The sequence below is a fragment of the Pinus tabuliformis genome, chromosome 8, assembly GCF_031772625.1.
Source record: "Pinus tabuliformis cultivar Carrire ecotype Pingquan chromosome 8, CPIR1, whole genome shotgun sequence".
NCBI classification, from domain to species: domain Eukaryota; kingdom Viridiplantae; phylum Streptophyta; class Pinopsida; order Pinales; family Pinaceae; genus Pinus; species Pinus tabuliformis.
The window spans coordinates 1735490665-1735515339 of NC_142294.1; the positions used below are offsets into that span (position 1 = coordinate 1735490665).

A 24675-nucleotide genomic window follows, 5' to 3' on the forward strand; every position below is an offset into this window, starting at 1 on the left:
CTAATGTCCAGTGCTACAGGTGCCACAAATGGGGGCACAGAGCCTTTGAGTGTCCAGAAGTTGAACAGGCCGGTCAGAGGGGAACGCTGATGGCACAGCCTGAAGAAGCTGAAGCACAACCCCGGGAAGTGGAAGACATGGCGGAGACGGGGGAAGCTTTGATTTTGAATAAAGTATTGATAAAGCCAACCAAGGAAGTGGCTGAAACAACCCAGCGGAAAGCACTGTTCCGGACAGTCTGTAAATCGCATGGAAAGTGCTGTAAGGTCATCATAGACAGCGGGAGTACAGATAACTTGGTTGCCATAGAGATGGTGGAAAAGCTGGGATTGAAGCGGCTGAAGCACCCCACACCTTACAAGGTGTCGTGGCTGCAGAAAGGCCACCAGTTGTTGGTCGATGAACAATGCGAGGTGGAGTTCCGTATTGGCAAGTACCACGATATAGTGGTCTGTGATATCATGCCAATGGACGTGTGCCACATACTGCTCGGAAGACCATGGCAGTATGACAGGAAGGTGACACACGATGGAAAAACAAATTGTTATAAATTTACGAAGGATGGGGTCAAACATACACTTGTACCCATCAAGGAGGAAGATACAGCAGAATCAAGCGGGACAAAAGCGCTATTACTTGGAGGAAAACAGTACATAAAGCAGATTGAAGAGAATGAGATTAATTTTGCAGTGGTGAGGAGGATGAAGCCAGTGTTACTGAGCTTGGAGAGATCAGAATTTCCCAAGGAGATCCAAGAGCTGTTAGAAGAATTTCAAGATATTGCAGCTGAGGAATTACCTGATAAGTTGCCTCCCAAGAGGAGCATCAGCCACCATATTGACTTTATACCAGGATCAAGTTTACCGAACAAGGCAGCGTACAGAATGAGTCCCAAGGACAATGAGGAAGTACGCAAACAAGTGCAGGAATTGTTAGATAAGGGACTGATCAGAGAGAGTTTAAGCCCCTGTGCGGTACCTACAGTCCTTGCACCCAAGAAAGGTGGAGAATGGCGAATGTGCACAGATTCGCGGGCTATAAACAAGATCACCATTCGATACAGGTTTCCCTTGCCTAGAATGGATGACATGATGGACTGTCTTAGTGGGGCAGCATATTTTACAAAGATAGATCTGAAAAGTGGGTACCATCAGATCAGGATTAGAGAGGGAGATGAGTGGAAGACAGCCTTCAAGACCAACGAAGGACTGTACGAATGGCTGGTCATGCCATTTGGATTGAGTAATGCTCCAAGCACTTTTATGAGATTAATGAACGAGATGTTAAAGGAGTTTATTGGAAAGTTTGTAATAGTCTATCTGGATGATATTTTAATTTTCAGCAGGACGAAAGGAGAACACCTTCAGCATATCCGAAGGGTATTCGAGAAGCTGCAGCAGAACAAACTGCTGATAAATTTAAAAAAATGCACTTTCTTGCAGAAGGAGTTGATTTATCTGGGATTTGTAGTGGCAGAGAATGAGTTGAAGATGGACCCAGAGAAGATTGAAGCGATCATGAGTTGGCCGTCACCTAAGAGTTTATTTGAGGTACGTAGTTTTCACGGTTTAGCAAGTTTTTATCGGAATTTATCAGGAATTTTAGTGAAATCTGCACACCATGTTAGAAACCATCAAGAAGGCCAACCAACCTTTTTGCTGGACTAAGGCGGCAGAAAACAGTTTCCAACTCCTGAAGCGTAAAATAACAGAAAGGCCAATCTTGAGACTGCCCGATTTCAGCAAACCTTTTCAGGTTCGATGTGATGCCAGCGGGACAGCTATTGGCGCTGTACTCAGTCAAGAGGACAGACCAGTAGCATTCTTTAGTGAGAAGCTAAATGAAAGTCAGCAGAAATACTCGTCATATGATAAAGAATTTTATGCAGTGGTTCAAGCCTTGAAACATTGGAGGCACTACTTACTGGGAAATGAGTTCGTTTTGTTCTCTGATAATTCTGCATTGCAGTACATAACTCAGCAGCACAAACTGAACCATAAACATGCCAAGTGGGTGGAGTACCTGCAAAGTTTCACTTTTGTGTTGAAACACATAAGTGGGCAAGCCAACAAAGTGGCGGACGCTTTAAGCAGAAGAGCCCTGCTCTTACAAGAAAGTGGCATACAGGTGATGGGATTTGAGTATTTGAAAGACTTATACCAGATGGACGCGGATTTCAAAGAAGCTTTTGAAGCATGCCAGAATCCCGTATTGAGGAATACAAGCCCATGGCTAGATTACAATCTACAGGAAGGATTGTTGTTTCGAGGGGGACAGCTGTGTGTTCCAGATTGTTCGATGAGGGAAAATCTGGTGAGAGAGAAACACAGTGGCGGACTAGCGGGACATTTTGGCGTCAATAAGACAGTGGAGCAGCTCGGGCATTTTTATTACTGGCCAAGGATGAATCGGGACGTACAGAGATATATAACCAGGTGTAAAATCTGCCAACTGGCGAAAGGACACAGCCAGAACACGGGGCTGTACACACCCCTACCTGTTCCAAGCAGGCCGTGGGATTCAGTCAGCATTGATTTTGTCCTAGGATTGCCTAGAACGCAGCGGGGGTATGATTCAGTGATGGTGGTGGTGGATAGGTTCTCAAAGATGGCTCATTTCATTCCTTGTCGGAAGACAAGCGACGCCACGAACGTGGCACATCTTTTTTTTACGGAAGTAGTTCGACTACATGGCTTACCAAAAACTATCGTCTCAGACAGGGATGTGAAATTTACAGGACATTTTTGGCGCACCCTGTGGAAAAAGCTGGGCACACAATTAAATTTCAGCTCTGCGTATCATCCGCAGACTGACGGACAGACAGAGGTGGTAAACAGGAGTTTGGGCAACTTATTACGCAGCTTGACGGGAGAGAACTCGCGATTGTGGGACCGAGCTCTTGCCCAGGCAGAATTCGCTTATAACGATTCGCCAAATAGGAGCACCGGTCTTAGCCCATTTCAAATCTTGTATGGTATGAATCCGTGAGGAGTACATGAATTACGAGATTTGGGACAGCTAGAAAGGAAAAGTGCAGACGGAGAAGATTTTGCAGAAGCGATGAGTGAGCTGCATGAAAAGGTCAAGTCAAGATTATAGGACAGCACGCAGAAATATAAGCAACATGCAGACACAAGACGGCGAGAGGTAAACTTTGAGATTGGGGACGAAGTCCTTGTACATTTGCGCCGGGAACGGTTTCCTAAGGGTACGTATAACAAACTGAAGTTCAAAAAAATCGGCCCATGCAAAATTCTGCGAAAATTCTCAGCAAATGCGTATGAAATTCAGCTGCCACCTGATATAGGCATATCACCCATATTCAACGTGGCAGACCTGTTTCCATATCATGCCCAGGCAGAGGATGAACGAGTGGTACAGCCACAACGGGACACCCAGTTCGAGGACAGTCTTTGGAAGAAACAGTTACCATCGGTCAAGACCCATGAAATAGAAGGAATCATCAACACACAGGTGGCCAAGAAGACACGCAGAAAGGAGTATCTGCGTTATCTCGTTAAATGGAAGGACTGTCCAATGGAGGACAGTTCCTGGCTTGACGAGATGCAGATCCGGAAGGCAGGCTACTCGGTGGAAGAACTCATGGAACGGAGCCATGAGAACTCTCTTTTACCTCGACAGCCTGATGCAGGAGCATCTGGTCGACAGGGCGAAGACCGAGAAGGGACAGAGAAAGTTTCTGAAGAAGATTGGGGTTGATGAATATTTCATTAAACTGGACAGCAAGCCTGTCAGAGTTATTGTTTTTTTTTTTTAATTTTCTTTCAGGGTCAATTACAGCACCAAACAATGTTGTTTTAATTTATGTTTAGTTTGTCTTAATTATTGTAATAGGATTTAGTTATAAATGTTAAATACAGAATAGTGTCAAAAGTATGTAAACAAACGAATAGTAAAAGAAACGTGTGCCTGAGCAACTGTACAAACTGCAAGAGCATAACTACCAGGCAGTTAACCAACTGCCCAAACTATTGTACAAAAGGGCAAACGAAACAACCCAGAAGGGTTCAGTTCAGGAGCAGCATATGTAAAAGAGAATACCAGAAATACAAACATTATTCTTCCTTCATCAAATACAGTGCACAATTAAACATTTAGTTCTATGAATTACGTCCTTTGTAATCAAATGTATTTGCATATTACTGTGTGTTAAATTCATTTCAGATAAGCCGAATAGCAGAGTTTTTACAAATCTAAAGAGTCTGTCAGCCAGTTAAGACCGAGACCGAGCACCAGACGTTAAGGCGCAAACCAACACAGTGGAACGACAAACAAACTACGGCCGAAATCGGTAAGCAACCAAAACCACTTACATTAAGTTTATATACCATAAAGTGTTACATTGTATGCCTGTACAAATCTACAAATATAAAAACTGTGCACGGAGGGTTCGTGGACCTGAGTTATCCAAAGCTCACAGCAAAACCCCAGTCACGGCCACGCGTTGGGAAAACCCAACACACAAACAGACTCGATAAAGACACAGTTGCAAACAGCAAGCAAGCAGACTCAACCAAGAACCGTTGTGAAGAAGTAAAGTGGAGACAGAGCTACCCGGACAAGAAAGATTGTAACCCTTGCGCATCCACGGGAACGGCCACACCTGCAAACACAGAGTAAGGCAGAGTTAGGGTTTGAAAACCATTTATAAAAACTGTACAGGAAGTTATGGCATGAAGTTGCAAACAAACCAACGAAACAGCGTATGAGGATAACAGAGGATTCATACCTGTGGTGAGCCGAGACCCAGGCCAACAGAACCCAGAATTATCCCTGAGCACGAAGGAGCTGCGGAACGTTAGTTCCGGAATAAACAGAGGATGAAGACATAAAGCATAGAAAGAGTCCTTACCTGATATACAGAGCTGAGCGCCGGAGGAAAGCCGAGCAGAGGAACATTCGAACTGTGAATTCGACCCACGAGCGAAGCAATAACCATTTCGTTACCAGAAATCACCAATAAGATTAACGAAAAGACCATACGAACAACTTAAACCAAGCACAGAACCAAACAATGCTCATACAGTCGTAAAACTCAGTCGAATGTACAGGGAGGGACTGAAGCTTACCAGGAAAACCTGAAGCAAATACAACAGTGCCCATGGCAATGTATTGACAGTGTCGAAAGACATTGTTTCACCATAAGATATCAGCAAGTGTTCAACAGGTTCATCTCACTAGCAGAATAACCAGAAGCGGCCGAGACCAAACAAACCACAGAGCAAGTTCCAAAGAGCAAAATGACCGAACGGGCGCGAAATGGCGGATGTAAAGCGCAGTAAAGAGATTAGGGTTCGTCAATCACGAGGAGGGCAGGTGTCATAAGGAGGATCCGGGAAGGTACCACGACATAAATACCAATCAACCACCGAATTTAAATCATTTACAATCACTTAATACAGCAAGGTTTAGTGTGAGTCCACGTAATCTGAGTCAGCGTGGGACCACGTGGGCTGGCCCCATCAAAAAATATATATATTATTATAATCTCATAATATCAAACTTAAAAAAAATGATATAATAATCCTATCATTATTTATTTATTAATTGTATGTCAATATTTAGTAGAATAACATTTTTTTTTCGAAAGCTAAATAAGTGAAAATAGATTTTTTTTTTTGGTTTCCTTTTAGACTTAAGTCAAGTCAATTCAATTCAATGACATCTGTGCTCTCATCAGCGAAGCCTATTTTTACGAATGACACTTGCCATCAAAAAGGTTGAATGAACTTTTAAACTTTAAAAATGTATCCAAAAAAATAATTTGTTATTAAATTGAAATTTTAATTTCAACTTTATTAACGAATTTAAAATTGTATGACAACAATATAATGAGTACTTTTTACTTTACCGTTTTATAAATTTATAAATTTTTAATATTTTTAAGGAGTATAACATATATGTGAAAAAAAAATTTCTATTTAATATATATATATATATATATATATATATATATATATATGACAAAAATGATTATGATTATGAGTAATTATGATGTGGATTATGATTATAAGTAAAAAAAGACAAAAAAGATTATGTTTATAAGTAATTATGATGTGGATTATGATTATAAGTAATTATTATGTGGCTATGATATGTATAACGTATATTAATTTAAAAATAAATATTTGTAATTTTTTAATTAAATAAATTGGGTTAACATGTATATTGATATAATTGTAGTATGATTATTAGATACAAAATTATCACAATACTACAATCAAATATAAATTTCAAATTACTCACAATTTTATTTATTAAGGAGTTTGGTTCTTTTTTTTGTTCAACAAATTCATTACATCCTTATTTATTCCAAAGAAAGGAAAATTATAGAATTTTCAAGAGATAATCGCTCTCCTATAAATTGGAGGAAATTGTGAGGAATGTTCACAAACTTAGGAGCCTACTTTCTAAATATATAGTTTCTAGAATTTTACATATTCTTAGGAGCATTCGTTTTAAATAAATACAATTAGTTCCTACATGACTATGTCGACATGAATTACATAAAGATTCAAATATTTGCACTTTTTTTGTTAAAATACATGCCTAAACACATCAATATCATTGTGACACTAACATGACCATGATGATGTACGTTACATAAAATTAGAAAGAATTATAGGTTCTCCATTAAAAGAACATACCTAACATGTGTATATATCTCTATAATGTGGGCATGGCTATGATGACATGAATTACACAAAGAACAGTTTGGAGGTTCTTTTGCATTAAAAAACATGCCCAGTGGGAATATTTCTCACTATGGCATTAACATAACTATTGTGACATGAATTACTTAAAAATAAGTCATTCTAGTTTTACACTTTTAAATGAATTTTGCGACATAATTATTAATTTCAGGTTAGCGGACTATATAAAATATATTGAGTTAGAACCTAATTATAATGATGTGGGCCTCATACTACACTAAAATATAATCCATTCATTCTCACCTATACATTATAAGTAGATAATCAATGTGGGTTGGGTAAAGGTTCTCTTTTGATCCAATAGCTACTTTTATATTTAGCATTAAGTGGAAGAATGAAAGAAAATGGAATCTGCGATTATACAAAATAGAATAAATTGTCAATTTATTAGTTATAAAACAAAAATTTAGGGCAATTACTTGAATTGAACACGAAAGGAAATAGAGATCCAATGTTAGTTTAAATAGGCTAAAGGAATTGTATTGGAAACAAAATGTTAAGCAAGATTTGGATCATATATTAGTGTAGAACTATTGGAAAAAATAATAAAGCAAGAGGGGAAAATGCACCAAAACATAATGTGACATTTTTTGTAGGTTAATTCTCATTGTAAACATTGAAAATAATTCCTTGTGATTATGTGGTCATAAATTAAAATGGTTGAGAGAAAGTGACACAAATCTCATTGCTTGAGGAGGGAGACTGCTTGAGGGAGTTGGTTGTTTTAAATATCAGTCATGGGTTGATTGAGTGGTTTTAATGGGCTGGATTATGCCACTAATAGGGATATAGAAAAGAGTACAAGGACCATTCCTCCTTGGATAATAATGCAAGCCATGAAAAGGAAAAAATTAAATGGATGGAGTGGGTTATGTTGCCCAAGGAATTAGACCGTGTAGACCAAGAAATGGTGTCCACGTAGAACATGGGGAGGGAGAATCTTTTCATCTGGGAAGAAAGACAAGAAAAAGAGATCCTCAAGTAGTTAGAATGAGGAAGGTAAGGAAAAGATTGGAGGTCGAGAGGATATTTTGAAAAAGACGATCATTCAAGAATTCATACATAAAATGCAGAGAAAGGGAACATGAAAAGTATAGGGAGGTCGTGAGGCTCATGGATGATCAAGTTGAATCGCCGAGAGGCCAGATAAAAATAACGAGACTAAGATAGTTCAAGGAGATGGAAGATTTGTTGATAGAACAACTGAGAAACCCATGATACTTATTGGTTGATAATTGTAAAGTCAGCTTAGATGATAGTCCAGCTGAGAAACCTAAAAGGGTTGTTGGCTAATAATCATTTCGTAGTGGTTGTGCCTTCTACAACTGATAAATCCACTAAAGGCTATGATGGTTGAAAGCTTTTGAGAGGTGGAGGCACCCAGGGCTAGTGGGTTGATAACCCCTGATAGTAGCTCTATGGGGTTGGGCTGAGAAAACAAGTGAGAGTTCAACTAAGAAGTTGTTGGAGAGTGCGCTCTTATTCCTTTAGAGGTAACACAACTAACAAAACCTCCTTATTATTGACCATATATATTTATATCCACATCTAAATTGAGACTCTCTATGCCTAAATCCCTAGAAATGTTGGGATGTTGCAAATCCCTTTGAATAAAGGATAGTGTTCCCTGCCTAATATGAATTCATTGAATAGTTAGTGGGTGAAAATTTTTTGGCCTTGAGACACCCTATTTTAGTTGATGATATTGGTTTAATCCCCTAAGTGGATGATGGATGTATGTGAGCGAAGTGGTTCATTGTGTTTATTTTTTTTTATAGCTAGTGAGTGGAGGTGAGGCAACCTCAAGACACCTTGTTTTAGCTAATAATAATAGTTAAAAATTCATCTAAAATCACTCTGACTCAAACTCTAGAATCTGGCTTCAGGGTGAATACTGCAAGAAAGGCTTGGTTGTAGTGGGTCTAAGGTTGGGTGGAGAGTTGAAGTCCCAATCTTAGTTATTGAGCACATTTTAATAATATAAGTATACTCAAGCCTTTGTGCATTGATTTTTAGGCATATGTTTGATGTGTAGGCTTAAGGTCTGTTATGGTATTGAATCAATGTATTGGTCTAATACTTGTGAGTTAATGTGGAATGTGATTTCCTACATGTCTAAGGAATGTTTATTTTCATGTAAGATTCCTAAGTAACTGAATGGATTCTCGTATGTATTTATGAGCTTGTTTTACATCTTACAAGCAACCTAACATGCATGCAGATATATGAATTGATGTGAGTGTGAAATTTTTCCAATCGGTCTAAGTATAATGAATTGACATGTCCATGTCAAGTTTTCTTTTGTGATGTTATAATGTTGGTTAGCATGCCTAGTTTTATTACTAACAATTTCATGAAGGATAGGATTGCCTACACACACACATATATATTCTAGAAATTATGGTGTATAATTGTAACTGTTCATGAAATTTTAATCTAAATCACAAGGCATGATCCTAATCTACTACTTTGCGGAATCCAATTCACAATTTAGAACAATAATCATAAACGTGTAAGAAGAATGGGTCTTTCTTCCTGCTTCCTAGTTGTGCCATCCTGCGCCACCATCATGGAAAGGTCTAGGCTTGCTCTGGTTGGTAACACACATGCACAAAGATTTATATAGGGGAAAGCAACTGTTTAAAAACCATTTAGCCTTGTGTTCATTAATCGAGTGAGCAAGAGAAGCTATTACAATTGTCATCTCAATGCCAGAGCTCAACCTACAAAAGTAATTATATTCTCTCCTACTGAATGATTGCTCTGGATAGTACTTAACCAATTCAGCCCACCATGCCCCTATTTCCTTGCATTGTTCATAAGTAATTGGGCCCCTATTATTTAGGGATTTCCTCTAATTGATTATGTAATTCCTAAGGACGGTCCACTTGACCTCATGCAACACCTGCACATTCAACTAGTTTACGACTTTTGGTTAACTGCCTTGGAAACTCCACCACAACTAGGCAACTCGTATTTTTTGCATGCATGAGTTAATTATTATTTGATTGATCAATTAACTAGATGATCTTTGACGTCCTACTACTTAACTGGCCACTAACTAGTTCTATTGATAGTTAGAACTAGTTTAACTGATTACAACTCAAATTAACTCAACCTAGGCTCCTAAAATTTAGGAATCAGTACATACAACTGAAATTCATGCCCGTAACTAACTAATTTAATTGAGTGACAAGGGCCATGTTAGCTGAGGTAACTAATCCAAGTTGTCAACTGATGTGGAATTTCAAATTTCCTCAATTTGACTAAGGCAAAATCAAATTAAGAATTTCTTGCTGCATTTTTCAACACACACACACACACACACACACACACACACACACACACACACATATATTGAATGGGTCGAGCCGAGCCCTGTTAAAAATATCAGGAAGGATAGTGTTTAAATAAATGTGTGTGTGTGTCTAAACACATGAATAGAAGGCTAGGTTAGAGGCCTTATAAGCTCATGGGAGATCTCTCTCTCTCTCTCTCTCTCTCTCTCTCTCTCTATATATATATATATATATATATATATATATATATATTCCCAAGCTAGGCCAAAGCCTCTAAAAAGCTTTGGAGAGATAGCTCTAAGAACTGTACAAATCATTGTAAATGTGTTCATATATACATGGGGCTAAAATCTTAGTACCGTGGAGGGAGAATGACATAAATCCTCTTTGCCCTTGTGACCATATGTACTGAACAAGTGATTAAACGAGAAAATTTTGGGTCATTGAGGAGTAAGCACTCATGCTTATGGGATGACCCCAAGACATTTTCCCCAAAGGTTATTAAAGGAGACACTGAAGAGAACTCCCGGGATAAAATCCTCAAGATGACGTGGCCAAGTGGGCCCATATGCTATGAATATATTGTATATGTTGTGAATATATTGTATATGTTATGAATATATTGTATATGTTATGAATATATTGTTTTTGCATTAGTAAGGGGTTCTGAGCCAATGAGGGTGTTTTGTGCATATTATAATATGGAATGTGTGGGGAGATTTTGAATCAACGATCCGCTTAGAGCACAATTGTCGTTGGGTCATCTCGACAACCTCAAAATCCGATGGTTTTGAAGAAGGAAGTGTAGATCTCCTGGGATTTTACTCTTGAGGTGACTTGGTGTAATGGGGCCAGTTGAACATCCCTAACATAAAGCAATGAATGGAAAACCACAAATTCTCTTATAACATGGAAAATGTGTGATTCAAGGGGTTGGAACTTGAGGTGGGAATTAGGATGAAGAGGTGCATGACATGGTAAAGAGGGTGACATGGTGCCCTTATGGCATGCCACATGGCACCTTGTTTTTGCATTTTATCATGGGTTCGATATGGCTCAAATCATATTACATGTGGCACTCTAAAAGGAGGCCACTTGGATGGTGCGATGTCATTCAATGTCACCCCAACACCTTGTCCCTAGAAATTTCCAATGGAATCTGGTGCAACCCATCCGGGATTTAATCCCTAGGGTGATGTGGAATGCTAGAGCCCACCTGCACAGTCATGAAAGAACATAACCACGAGATTGGTTAGAACTGAGTCGAGGTGGCAAGTTACTAGGTGGATTCTCCACATAACCCCTGTAGTTTGAAAGCATCACAAAATAATATAGGGCGGGTTGATGTGGCACGGTAGAGTCGATCTTGTGGCAGAAACTAATGGTTTCGGTACATGTTGGAGGAGGCTTCATAAGGGAATCCACGTGACCCCACTCCATTTTCCCCAAAATTTTCAATGGGGAACTGCAAGGAATACCTCTGAGATTCTATTCTTTGGGTGACATGGCCATGGAGGGCTCACACCCACATACATTACATATATCACATATATGTTATGGTTTGGGCCATGTGAGGCATAAAGGGGTTAATTTGTGACCCGATATGAACTGGCCAACATCTAAGGTAATGTTTCCATGTGGCGGTGAGGTGGCTGACTCTAGTATCGACATAGGCACCACGTGGCATGTTAAGATGATGTGGCATTATCTGATATGCTAATCATTGAATGGCCATATCTTTCGATTTGTGAGTTGGATTGAGACAAAGTTTATATCATCAGAAAGGTCTCGATGAGATGAACATAATGATGTCAGCCATTTTAAGTTTTAATAAAGTAAATAAAGGTAAAAAAATTTAGACCACATTTCCATAACTGGACTTTTAAGGTTGGGGCAATGTGGTAACTATCTCCTTATACCCTTAGTTGGGGCTAGGGATAATATGGGGTATGCTATAATAAATATCAAGAATTGAAATGCATAACAACACTTACAAGTGAGTTTTGTAGATCCCATTAGAGAAAATTTTAGCCTAAAAGTGCCCATGAAATTTCCACGTAATTTCCATATCATAATATGTAAACCAATCAAAATATTTTAAATTTAAAAAGAGGTACATGTAAATATTTTTGAGGGAAAGGAAGAATTTTTTTTTTTTTTTTTTTTTTTTACTTATCTCTTTATAGGTTTACCCAAATTTCAAGTGTATACACTCGTTGGATGCAAAATTAAATTCTTCATCCAACGAGTACCCATTATGCATATTTTTTAAAAGACCCACATTTATAATAATTGAAGATACATTAAAAAAATGTGTTCAACATGTTTTGTAATGTATCATCAATTTTTATCAATTTGGGTCTTCTCAAAAGTATGCATAATGGGTACTCGTTGTATGCAGAATTTAATTTCGCATAAAATGAGTGTCTACACTTGAAATTTGAGTAAACCTATAAGGAGATAAGCCAAAAATACAATTAAAAAGTAGTTTTTTTCTTTTCCCTCCAAAATTTATAACTCTTATTTGATTATTTTAGCTATTATTTTATTATTTTTCTTTAGGAGGCCACTTTTAGGCTGAAATTTCCTCTAATGAATGTCAACATAAGTAGGTCAAAGTTAGACCACCATAAAAAAAATGATACAAATTTGGATGGGGCACCAAATCAAAATTACTAGTGGAATTTTTAGAACATTTTGTCTGGGACAAGGCATAAATACTAAACAATGAAATGTAGAGAAACATTTATAAATCAAATTTTACAAATACAACTCGAACCTAAATATAATAGAGGAAGACCACCTGGATTGGGAACCAAAGCATATTTAATGGAAACAACTTTTGTGAGTGAGTTTTGTGGAGCCAATGCCAACATAAATATGCCAAAGGAAGACCAATGGAAATAAAATGTGGAACAGGATCTAGATAGGTATCTAGAGTGGAACTACCAACAAAATTTGCATATAAGATATTTAAAACATGGCACTAGATTAGATCTAATGATATCATTCATTGAGAGAGTAAAATAAGAGCATCATAGGAGAATTAACAAAGAATGAAATGTCAAGGAGTGTGACCATATTTGAATTTTGAAATTATGATATTCACCATATGAATTTCCATGGTTCCATCATTTTTGAAGGTGCGACATACTCATTTTTAATGTGATACCACCATCTTGCATGCCATACACATCAAGGACTATAGTGATTATTCACAATGGTGGTTATATCTATTAATCAACATTGTATTTGGCACTAATACTAGTGATAGGGATTGTTTGTGTAAACTAAAAAGGGATGCATTAGAATTTATAAGTAGGGAAGGCAAAGCTAGAATCCAATATCATGCAACATATATGGTATGGTGGAAAGTGGGTGGAAGTCCTCAACACGGTACTAGCATGGTGCTTGCCAGAGGGCATAATTAGTACCCATTCAAGGCCATATTTATTCTTGTCATCTAGATACTTGGTATTGGTTGGGGTAAATTTTCAAATGCCTTGCTTCGATTGTCCACATACTTTGAATTTATCTAAGAAAAATAACATATGTTGTGGTATGATGCTTAGTTAACTATAGACTCCCTAATCCTAGGGCGAGGCAAGATGGGGAGTTATAGTAGGATTCAAAGCTTTATGTTAGGCTTAATTGAAGGAAAACCATTGACATCTCATTACTATAGTTTGGAATAAGATTAAATAAAGTCTTACCCCTTATGTACACACATTGTGACCACTCTTAGTGCCCATGGGTAAGGAAAAATTTTCCTTGATTTCTCTACAACCTAGTATGAGGGCAATGTGTGATTCCGTTTGTGCACAATGTAGAGTTAACACGTGTCTTTTTAAAATAAAAGTAAAATATTCTTTAAATAGAAAAACAATGTCGACTATAATAAAAGGAAAGAATGGATATACATCGTTGGTATGAAGGAGATGAGGTAAAAATATGTTAATATTAACCATAATAAAATATTTCAATGTAGAAAGGAAAGAAGTAATTGAAATTAAAAAAAATCAATTATTCCTTAATAATATTAATAAGAGCGATATGTGCAATTCATTTAATTATTAATATAAAATTAATATATGATATTTAAAAAAATATAACTAATGATAAAAAATTTCAATGTGAATCACAAATTATATATATATATATATATATATAGTAATTGAAAAAAAATATTTTTTTTGGGTTAAAATATTTGTAGTCTCACTATTCTACATTTTGGCCCTTATTCACATATATTTTTTGGTCAAGTTTATATGAAATCCAAAAATAAAGGCTTAAGTTGTGCAGTCTACACATCCAAATGACCAAGGAAATTTTAAAAACATAAATATATTTATACATTCAAAATATAATTACTAATATTTTTATCACAAGAAAAATGAAAAATATATATTTTAAAAAAAACCATTATTCAATTGGTTAAAAACTTAAAGTTTTTTAATATATCACTTAAACAGGGTGTACATCATAAACCAAAATCAACATCAGAACTAAAAACCATCACCAAATTGAAACAAAAACATTTCATATTCAAATAGTTTTTTCAAAATATTTAAAAATTTCCCAACCATTTTTTTACTTTCTATATTAAAATCTACACATCAAATAGTTTTTTCAAAATATATAAAAAAATTCCCAACGTTTTTTTACTCCCATTCACGTCTCTTATTTCATCAATTACTTAGTTTCTTCCATGTTTTTTTATCTTTGCTTTATTTTAAATCTCCACAAACGTCACCGAATCTATTAGCGGTCTCGTCATTCAACAGTCGCAGGATGTTAGGAACCTCTAAACCCGTCGGTAATACTTCACTAGTATGGATGATTTTTCACCATTCAAATAAAAAAAAAAAACTTATTATAAAAGTTAGAGGAATGTAATAATTATTTTTTATGTAGATATTTATAATTGCGTTGAGAATTGTTTTCTATAATCTAGTATGAAGCATATGTATGATTTGATATGTGTTTAATCTCGAGTAGATATGTGCATTTTTAAAATTAAAATAAAATATTTTTTAAATAAAAATACACAGTCTACTATAATAAAAAATGAATATACATATTTGGTTTGTTTTGGTTAGCTCATTGTGCTAGCTAAGTTCGTTGACATTACAACCTAGTATGCAAATGTAAAAGTCCTCCACTCTCACTCTTAACCATAAATAAAATATTTAGATATCCATACGAAGTAAGATAATTTTATAACAAATTTAGAGAGAAATAAAATAATTATTAATAAGAAATCTTATATTTTCTCTTTTGAATGTTAAAATTTATAGTTCTTATAATTTTAATATAGAGAGTGGGACGGGGGGAGGTGGGGGAGGGGGATGGGTGGCGAGGGAAGATCAACAAAAAAGTAGTTGAAAAAAAAAAATCAACTACAAAATTAATATGTTGCATTTAAAATGTTAATAATAATAATACAATTAGTATGACAGTTGGTTTAATTACAATTTTGACATACATTTTCTTTCTTAAAAAAAAATATTGTTGAAGATTTTTACATGATGGAAGGAGCTTTGGAAACCTTTGTGGCGGCTAGGGTTTCACCCTAGCTGTTCAATCTTTGCTTTGATTGCAGATCTCTTTTGTAGGTCTCTTATGCATATCGTTTAATGGTGAATCCCTATGATTTGGCAAAAAAATAAATTTTTTTGGCAAGTATGGTTGTCAATCAAGTTGGATTTTCTTCGGTTTCGTACAACTCTATGCTAAAATTTGGTTCTAGTTTCCCAGTGGTTCAAAAAATTTCTTCCCTCAATGTTCCTGTGGATGAGGAAGCTTTTTGTTGTGAAAAATATTTTCCAGAGAATGGCTTGGTTCAGAGGTTTAATGGGTACTAGTCACGGCTAGTCAATCTGCATAAATGGATCTCTAAGACTTGGAAGCTCCTTTTGACAGTTGAACTGAATATTTACCCTATGGCTTGGGGTTTCTTCACTATGGTTTTTGATAATATTGAGGACAAGAAGGCCATCTGTGAAGTTGGGTCATGGTTTTGGGGGAGTACTAGCCTCTTCATGTAGCCCTGGACTCCCACTTTTGATTTGGTAATGACATCAATCTCCACAATCCTAGTTTGGGTAAGGTTTTTGAACCTTCCCTTGCATTTTTGGAATCATACATCGCTTTCCTCCATTGGGAATGTGCTGGAAAAGTTTTATCGTCATTATCTTAAAACAAAACAAAAAAATTACAAGACTACTTATGCATGTATTTGTGTGGAGATGGATTTCAACAAGGGTTTTCTTACAGAGATCAATTTGATGGCTCCAAACTATGTTTGTGTCCAAAAGCTCGACTATGAAAATATTTCATTTCGGTGTAGAGCATGCTATGAAATGGTGCATGTAATTAAAAATTGCTCCAAATGTTCTCAAAATAGTAAAGACTGGAAAAAACACCGAAGGCCCAAATGGTGGGAAGGAGTGCAAGGAGATCATGATACGATATTCAAAGAGGAAGAGCTTTAGGACAAGAAATAAGCAGAAGACAAGAAGGAAGCACATATAGTCAATGAAATCGCATCTACGACAATTAATCTAAGAAGGAAAAATGGCTTGCCAATATGGGTACTTCAGTTGCTAGAAAGGATTCAACAAGTGCAGAGTTAGTGGAAAAACAACAATCTCTTGTGAAAAATGGATTCCCTCTGGATGCCACAAGGAATATCATTGAAAATGAAACTTCTTGGGTAAATCAAGCAAATGAGGAAGATTTCAAGAATATTATCGTGCACTTGCCAAAGATCGATCCACCAAAGTTTGCAGAAAATGCAGGTTGGATTCAAGTTGGGAAGAAAGGAAAAAAAAATTACAAAGAAAAACAAGAATTCAAACTGCTTCAAAATAAAATTAAAGAAAAAATAGAATGTAAATGTGTCTATATTTTGGAGATTTTTTGGAAAAAATTTAGTTGGAAAGGGACTGAAATTTTTGTGTCATGGGGATCTCACTTGAGGGTTTGGATTGAGCCTTGGTGCTCAATCTCAAACTTGTAAGGAAGATTAGAATATGTAAAGGTTTTGACCTTGTAATCCAGATTTTTTTAATAATACAAATATCTACCTGTTTCATTTAAATAATAATAATAATAATACAATTCAATGTAGGTCATAAATAAAAAATGTCAATAAAAAAAATAAAATAATATTAACATGTAAGCATTTTACTTTGTACAATATAGTTTACAAATGAAATATCTCACTGCCCATGTTAAGCAAAAGATTTCAATGTTAATTATATATATTATATTTAGTTAAAAAAAAACTATGTATATATTATATAAAGCAATTGAAACACACACACACACATATTTCAATTACTTTATATATATCTTATGGTTAAAATATTTCAAATATTCTCACTATTTTACATTTTAGCCCATTTTCAAGTATATTTTGTAGTCAATTTTGTCTAAAATCCAACAAAGATGTGTGTGTGAAGAGAGAGAGAGAGAGAGAGATCACAGCGCTATCAAGCACGAAGCACTGAGAGAGATCAAATCTCTCAAGATGTAAAAAAAAAAAATCAAGTTTTGCACTATAAAAGTGGTTTGCACCTCAAAAGATTTTATCGCTCTCGACGCCTACTAGATTTGCGGTTAAGATGGATCTATACTGGTTATATTTGTGTAGAGACATAGTATAATGGAGTCAATTGACTTTACTTTATATGATTGGGAGGAATGATTGTTATACTCTATATTCAAATTCAATTCTCACAAGTGGCACATTGAGCTTATATCAAGTATATTATTGTAATGGCTTGGAGCTTTCTTGTTGATCGACCTTGCACCTTGAAGATTCTAAGGTTTTCCTTAAGAACCATCACCAAAATGAAGAAAAGTACTCAAGGGCTTTGTCAAGGCATTTTAACCTGAAAGGAAAAAAAAAACTATACATATTTCCCATGTTAGAGTAGTTAGGTACAAGTTTTTTCTCTTAAGTAACTTTTTTCCTAATTAATGCTCACTATATTATGTCCTTACCTCCTTAGTAGCGAGGCATATTTGAATATACTTTGTTTAAAGGAAAGTTTAATGTATTTTAGTTTTAGTTTTATGATCCAAAATACTCATTTGAAATATATCTCATTATTGATGTCACTCAATTCAAACTTAAGATTGTTATATCTTTTTCTATCAACAAGGATAAATACAATGCATAATAAGTGTCAATGATGCACAATAGGTAAACTTACAATGTCATGGTGCCAAGATGACATCATGTCCATCCTCGTACCTTGCCAAAGTGTTTTCTAAATAAATCACTAGACATGTGAGGTAGAGGATAATCTCACCTCTTTTTTGTACTAGGAATGGACACAACATGTATAACAAAGTTATGTTGATGTGTTGTGAGGATTTATGAACAATAACGGTTGCATATGGAAGGTGAGGGAGTTTGTTGAGTAGAGAATTGAAGTCGATATGGAAGAAAATTCCATTCATGGTTTGAAATAGGTGGTTTCTAAGGCATTCGTTGTTCCTTTCACAAAATGAAATTACCAAACAAAGAGTATGATGACATCATGGATTAAATTATTGAATTGAGTTGAGGAAAATTTCCTAGCTTCCACAAGGCTTGCAAATCTTGAATATTGACTTCAATCTAGACAAAGAGTGAATTAATATAGTATCACATATCATTGGGAATGTTGAATGAGAATGATGAATACTGTGTATGTTGAAGGGCCAATCATTCTCAACTCATATATGTACACACTTTGATCACTCCTAAAGTAATTGAATAAAGAAAGACCAATCCTCAACATAAAACAACATAAGAAAAACAAACTATCACATAATTTTAATTATATAAATATCCGAGATAATTCAATATAAAAAGTAAGCGTCATTAAATTTCTTAAAAGATATTTTTTAAATTTATTTAATAAGAAAAAATCAATATAAATAAAATTAAATAATAAAAAATACATATTAAAAAGTTTAATCCCACTTCCTATAATATAATATAAATTAAAATAAAATGAACAAATAATATAACAAAAATAATAAAAATCAAATTTTAATTTATTTATTTTATCATACTACTAATTTTAATTATTTTGATGTTATCTCACAAATATAATTAATTATAGTTATATAATTTTAATTACTCAATACACAACCATATCCATAAAACCCACTTCATTCAATTTAATAGAATGTGTTGGCATTTAAGCAATTTTCCCAAGTCACACAATAATTATTGTTTTTTCTTCCCATATTTAGAATTAATCAACATTGGGTTATAAAAATACAAACGTTTGGTCGATATAAAAATGTTAATTTGATAAATAAATAGATTTTACTAGAACTTAAATTAAGAGTAAATCCAGTGGAAAGTGAAAGTTATGTGTAACCATTTTTATATCAGGAATATGTGGTACTCATATTATCGAATACGACAATTAATGTGGAGGTGTGTGGATATGTCCCAACGAATTGCGATGCTTGTGCATATTATGTGCTTGTGCATATTATGTAATATATAACATGTATGCTATTTATCAAATGATTATCCATTAGGTTCATGATTAGATTCGAATAACTTTAAGTCTCGTCTGTTAAGTTTAATGGAATGTTATTTTATTAATGTTCCAACTTTTCACCCTACAAATAACTGGGTGATGAAAGATCATGTAAATACAATAATTATATCACTGTGAGAGCATGGGTTCAAGGAATAATCTTTTTAGAAAGTTCTTACCTCTTTCCAAGGTGCGAGTGGCAGACAGTTTTCTCTTTTTTGACCGATGCAACTTGTATTTTCTCACATGCTAAAGTTTCTGCCTCGACATATATTCAGTCATTCATGGAATTGTGTATCGCACTCATCTAAGCCACTGCACCTCTCAAACCCTGTGCTGCCTCGTTACAGACCATCTGTCGTCCCCTGTTTTCGTTCCACTCTTCACATATTTTCCATCCTCTCTCTGCCATTTGCTGACATGGCCACGGAGTTTGCAATTGGAGAAGCGTCCGGAGTGGCCACAAATGTCACCAACGCCATTATCGGTGTCCTCTACCAACAGTTGAAGGATGTGAGGAACATGGGGGAGAACCTTGAACACATCAACACTGAACTCGACGTATGGAGCAGTCTTTACGCGATATTCAAACCCAATTCGAAGATCAACAAAAGAAACTGCCGGAGATAGTGGAAGGCTGCTTGGGACGGATCGGGAAGGAGGTTGAAAAAGTGAAAGACCTCAAGGATCGCGCCAACAGACAGCGAGCATGGCCGTGTCGCGGTTGCTGCCTCTTTTTCAGCCCCAAGATCCCCGCAGATATCAGAGAATGGAAGACCAGATTTAATGAGCTCTTCGGACAGCTTGATTCTGATCTTTCAAGAGCTGCCCATGCTGCACAGATTGTGGGGTTCGCACAGCCTCAAGCAGAGGTTCTTCTTCAACCTCTACCGGAATCCGGTTTCGTGGGCTCTGGCATTGAAGCTGCTCAGCGGCAACTGCTCTCATGGCTTAACGAACCCCATCCTCAGGCTCGGGTGATCGGCGTGTGGGGGATGGCGGGTGTCGGAAAAACGGCATTACTCCAACTCATCTACAATGACTGCAAGAAGAAGGTGAGTACTAGCTTCGATCTCGTCATTTGGCATACCATTTCTCGAGAATATAAAATTGATAGTCTCCAGGATACCATTGCTGAGCATCTCAGTTTAGATCTGAAGGGAATTTCTTCTGTTGAAACGCGAAAGATGAAATTGTATGCATCTCTTGAAAATAAGAGGTTTCTTCTTGTGTTGGACGATCTTTGGAGTCCAATTGATTTGAATGAAGTTGGGGTCAATTTTGGCCATGATAAAAACAGCAGAGTCTTGATCTCCAGTCGCTACAGATATGTAGTTAGAAGTATGGTAGAAGAAGAGTACTGCATGGAGATCCGACCCCTGTCCGAAGACGATGGGTGGAAGCTCTTCCAGAAAACAGCTTTTAAAAGTGGGGCTGCTCAAGACAAGAGTCTAGAGGTTATTGCTAGACAAGTTGCTTCGGAGTGTAAAGGGTTGCCACTAGCAATCAATACAGTTGCTGCAGCTATAGCTCGGAAGAAGACTGCTGAAGAGTGGAGTCGAGCTTTAGTTTTGATGAAAAATGCACATCAATCCTTCCCCTCCACTCACCCGACCATTGATAAGGAGCTCTATCAGCGTCTGAGATGAGTTTTAATGATTTGCCCAATCATGACCTGAAGATGTGTTTTCTGTATTGTGCTGCCTTTCCTGAAGATGCGAAAATTGCTGTGGAAACGCTGGTGGAGATGTGGACAGCAGAAAGATTGGTCCCCCAATATACTTCATGGATGTTGGGCGGGAATACATACAAGCACTGGTAGACAGGTGCTTGATTGAGTATGTTGATGCAAAAAAAAGGGAAATAAAAGTTCATGATGTACTACGGGATATGGCAATATATGTAGGCCAAGGAGAGGAGAACTGGTTATTTGAAGCAGGTCAACATCTGCAACATTTTCCAAGTGAAGAAGAGACCAGGGATCGCAAAAGAATCTCCGTTCTCGGCAATGAAATTAGTGATCTGCCAACAGATTTGAAGTGTCCAACACTCGTCAGTTTAGTGTTGGCCGAAAATAGACAGTTGAAGGAAATTCCAGAGGGGTTTTTGGTAAACTTCATGTCTCTCAAGGTTCTGGATCTGTCGGATACCTCAATAGAAACATTACCAACAGCAGTGGGGAAACTTGGACAGCTTGAGTTTCTTAATTTGAATGGGTGTAACCAGCTGAAGGACTTGCCTGATAGCATATGCAGTCTTTCACATCTTCAATTTTTGAATCTCGAAGACTGTGGAAGCCAATATATTTTACCTGATAAGATAGGGGAGCTGAAAAATCTAAAACATCTCACAGTCATAATATCGGATTTTGACAGATCGGGTCCCTTATGTGTCAGGGTGATTCCACATCAAATCTCTCAACTCACTTCATTGAACAAACTGGTCTTGCCTCAAGAGTCAACTCCAATGAGTTTGGAGGATCTCACAAATCTCTCAAATCTGATCGAGTTGGATGTGACAATAAAGCCAGAAAGTAAAGGGGGTTCAATGAGTACATGGTCAAGGATGAGAAAATTAAGCTTAACGTTCGAATGGCACAAAGATGAAAAGAGAGATGGTGCGGCGCTAAATATTCTTCCACAGAACATGGAGGAGTTGCAGAGTCTTGAGTTACAATACTATCAATGGGTAAGTCTACCGACTTGTATTAGTCAGTTTCAAAATTTGAAGAATTTGGAATTGACGAGCTGCATGAACTTAGAGGAGCTTCCACGTGGCGGTTTTCCAGAGTTGCAGAGATTAGGTCTATGCTACCTAGACAGCTTAGAGAGTGTAGTGTGCAATGCAAAAACAATGTCGCAACTCCAAACCCTGAACATATGGCATTGCGGCGTGTTGAAGACATTGAGAATGGAGGAGCTACCCAATTTAAGGGAATTAGATATAGGGTATTGTGCTGAGTTGAAGGAGCTGTTCATGGAGAGCGGTGGCTGTTTTCCACATTTGGAGGAATTAAGTTTATCCTCCCTACACAGCTTAGAGAGTATCGTCTGCAATGCCAAAACAATGCCGCAACTGCACTTCTTACAAATAAGAGAATGCCGCGGGTTGAAGACATTGAGAATGGAGGAGCTTCCCAATTTAAGGAAATTAAATATAAGGGATTGTGCTGAGTTGAAGGAGCTGTTCATGGAGAGCGGTGGCTGTTTTCCACAGTTGGAGGAATTAAGTCTATCCTCCCTACACAGCTTAGAGAGTATCGTCTGCAATGCCAAAACAATGCCGCAACTGCACTTGTTACAAATAAGAGAATGCCGCGGGTTGAAGACATTGAGAATGGAGGAGCTTCCCAATTTAAGGAAATTACATATACAGTTTTGTGATGAGTTGAAGACATTGAGAATGGAGGAGCTACCCAATTTAAGGGAATTAAAAATCATGTATTGTGCTGAGTTGAAGGAGCTGTTCATGGAGAGCGGTGGCTGTTTTCCACAGTTAGAGGTTTTAGAACTAAAACGCCTAGACAGCTTAGAGAGTATCGTCTGCAATGCCAAAACAATGCCGCAACTGCACTCCTTGGACATATCATCTTGCAAGAGGTTGAAGACATTGAGAATGGAGGAGCTTCCCAATTTAAGGAAATTAAGTCTAGGCTCCCTAGACAGCTTAGAGAGTATCGTCTGCAATGCCAAAACAATGCCGCAACTGCACTCCTTGGACATATCAAAGTGCTTCGGGTTGAAGACATTGAGAATGGAGGAGTTGCCTGATTTACAGAGAATACGGATTTACAATTCCTTTGAGTTGGAAGTTGAGATCGGGAGTCTTCCAATGTTAAAGGAATTGCGACTTATAGATCTAAGGAAGACAGAGAGTATTGCAAGACCATCGAGTGTATGGAATGAAGAAACAATGCCTAATCTGGAAGTTATAGAGATCAGACGCTGTCCATTGTTACGGAGAATGCCAAAAGAAATGGAGAAGCTACCTAAGTTGAAGGAAATTGTTGGAAAGTTAGATTGGTGGGATGGAATAAGTTGGGAGAATGATAATGTAAAATCCGATCTCTCCCACCTTTTCAAGGAAATTAGTTATACAGGATTGTGATGAGTTGAAGGAGCTGTTCATGGAGAGCGGTGGCTGTTTTCTACAGTTGGAGAAATTAAGACTATCCTCCCTAGGCAGCTTAGAGAGTATCGTCTGCAATGCCAAAACAATGCCGCAACTCTAGAGTTAAGGTGGATTATGTCATTGGGAAAAATAAAATTCTCAAGCCTCAGCTTGTTGGGTGGTTAGACAGGATAAGGTTTCTGTGGAATAGATTGGCAGGTGGTTCTATTCATCATATCAACAGGGCACTCAACCAGCAAGCAGATGTTTTATCTAAAAAGGGTCTTCAGGTGGCTCCAGGTCTCTGGTTTTTGCAGGTGGCTGATGGGGAGAAACTCCTTTCCATTCAGGAATTTTATCCTCCAGACTTCTAGTTCGCTTTTGGTCCCTCTGATCTTTTTGGTTTCTCATTCTGGACTTCTATCTATCGGTTTTATCTACATATGATGCTGTCTCTTCGTATGATGCTGTCTCTTCGTTTTGTTTTTGTGGCTGCAGGATTATCCTTCAGTGTCTCTCCTCTGCCTCTTAATGAGTTTTGATGATGGCTATTAGCTTAATTTTCTGCTGTTTTCATGGCATTATATTGCCTTTTTTGGTTTTATCCCTCCATGACTTAATGTGTCAGACCTATATGATCTATATGTTATTTTCTACTGAGGGAATAGCACTATATGAGCTATATGAATCAGTGGATACTTCACATGAATCAGTGGATACTTCACATGAATGTACTTTCAGCCTGTTTATATTTCTTATATAAATACATCATACTTTTTCGTCCTGAAAAGAAAAAAAACAATGCCGCAACTGCACTCCTTGTGGATATCAGATTGCTGCGGGTTGAAGACATTGAGAATGGAGTTCCCTGATTTACAGTACATAGATATTTACAAGTGCCCTCAGTTGGAAGTTGAGATCGGGAGTCTTCCAATGTTAAAGGAATTGCGTCTTGCAGATCTAGAGAAGGCAGAGAGT

At 36.8% G+C, this 24675-nt stretch overlaps 1 pseudogene; it reads left to right on the top strand.

The window, feature by feature from the left end:
* The first annotated feature begins 19733 nt into the window (after positions 1 to 19733).
* On the top strand, positions 19734 to 24376 carry LOC149243031 (disease resistance protein RPS2-like; annotated as a pseudogene).
* Positions 24377 to 24675: the final 299 nt, after the last annotated feature.